Source organism: Sorghum bicolor, chromosome 10 (genome assembly GCF_000003195.3).
Source record: "Sorghum bicolor cultivar BTx623 chromosome 10, Sorghum_bicolor_NCBIv3, whole genome shotgun sequence".
NCBI classification, from domain to species: Eukaryota; Viridiplantae; Streptophyta; class Magnoliopsida; order Poales; family Poaceae; genus Sorghum; species Sorghum bicolor.
The window spans coordinates 23978259-23980106 of NC_012879.2; the positions used below are offsets into that span (position 1 = coordinate 23978259).

General features: G+C 49.5%; 1 long non-coding RNA gene across 1 annotated transcript; it reads right to left on the bottom strand.

The window, feature by feature from the left end:
- On the bottom strand, positions 76-547 carry LOC110430873. The gene is made up of 2 exons (XR_002448269.1): positions 387-547; positions 76-280 (listed from the first exon to the last, which is right to left on the bottom strand). It is a non-coding gene; the product is annotated as an uncharacterized LOC110430873 (long non-coding RNA).

The following is a 1848-nucleotide window of genomic DNA, read 5'->3' on the forward strand; positions in this document are numbered from 1 at the left end:
CCAACAGAACATATCACACATCCATTTCACCACAAACTCAATCCAGCATATATATCACATCACAAACACATGATCTCACATGCATACACGACATCGCAAACATAATAGTTCCAATATCCATCATCACAAGTCGATAGTCGTTCACAGTGCATCACATGTCCATCAAGTCGTGAAAAAGAGAAACAAACTAGAGGTGGGGGGAAAACTGAGTGCCCGGTGAAGGAAAAGCGCCGTCGCCTGCTTGCGCCTGAGATGGGTTATTTGAACCCGCCGACGGAGGCTACATAAAGGACAGGAGATTGCATGTGTGAGAGTGGTCAATTTAGTCTTCTATGTCATGAAAGAATATGAAAGCACTAGTCAAAGCAATTTGTTTTCATACTCACAGGACTAGCTAGAAGTAGCGGCGGTGGAGCGAACTGTGGCACAGCTACACCGTTGACTTGCCCAAAGCTCTGCAAAAACGCCGTAATCTCCGCTAGCTGCTTGGCTTGTCTTTCGCGCTCGGCCCGCTCAGCCTCTCTTTCCCGCTCGGCGAGCTCGGTCCTCGCCGCCGGGTCCCGCAGCTCCTGAGCCATCCTCTCGTTCTCGGCCTGCAATATTTCAACCCATCTGTTTTAGTGGTGCAAAGGCATCTAAGTTATGTAAACATCAATGTATGGACAGTTAAATGGGAGAAACCTTAAGTTCATCGACCCGCTGCTGTGAAGGAGACGGCCGTTGGCGTATGGCTGGGCCTCCGCTCAGGGTCTCTGCTCGGATCTGGGTGAGGGTGGGAACAGAGCTGGACTCAAGGGTGCCAACACCAAGCCAGTATCGTCCATGCTTCTTGCCTTGTCCGATCCTCATAACCATCGACCCATCAATGTCGTCGGTGCTCGGATCCCACTCTGGCCCATGGACCGACCTTGCCTCCGATGCATAGGAACTGATGCGGGTGTGGGAGCTCGGATTGCTGCATGACTCGGGCGGGTCATCCGGGTTGAAGGTGGCATCGGAAGTCGCCTTTCCCTTGCGGGCCAGTCCATATGCCGTGAACGTGGACAAAGGCTGGCCACCATGCGACGCCGACTGTGAGAAAGACAACAAGATGATTAGAATAAACATGCAGAATGAAGCATCAAAATACTAAGAATGAATTTATGTACCCATGCTTGCTTGTATGTGGCGAGGCTACGGCTGCCTTGATGGTGTGTGGGGCCTGTCGCCTGCAAAGCACGCTCCCGGCACGCTTCGTGTTCCTGCATATAACCCTCTGTGAACCACTTGTCCACAATCATCTCCCAGCAGTCCCGATATGACTCACACCACCATGGAATCATCTGCATGTCATAAACAATTTGAGATATAAGATGACCAATTAGAGATACTTAATCTCAAAATGAATTAGTATTATTATTTTCATTTACCTCAAGGAACTGCTCTCGGGTAAGAAGCATTTGTCTTGCCTGTGCCTTGGTGATTTTCTGACCAAGTCGCGTGGCGTAGTACTTGATGATGCAAGTGATGCGCTCCTCATAGTGCATGTCAGAGAGGCGCTTCCTGGCACATTTCACCAAGTTCTTCTCCGCCCTCTCCTCTTGTCCCTCTTCACACTTGAAAAAAGTCTGCAAACAGACACAATGTATCAATTCATCATGTCAAAAAAGTCAAATGAGTACGATGTATTGATCAAAGTTGTGCAAACAAGACTTACCCAAAACTCTCTCCTGACCCGCTCCTGCTTGTTTCCATAATCTGTGTCGGGGGCAGATTTGTAGTGGTCCCATGTTTTGGCCAGCCCCACAGTCCCCTTGTGTGTGACAATGCCAGGGTAATAGTGCCTACACACAAGCCCCAAGATGTGGT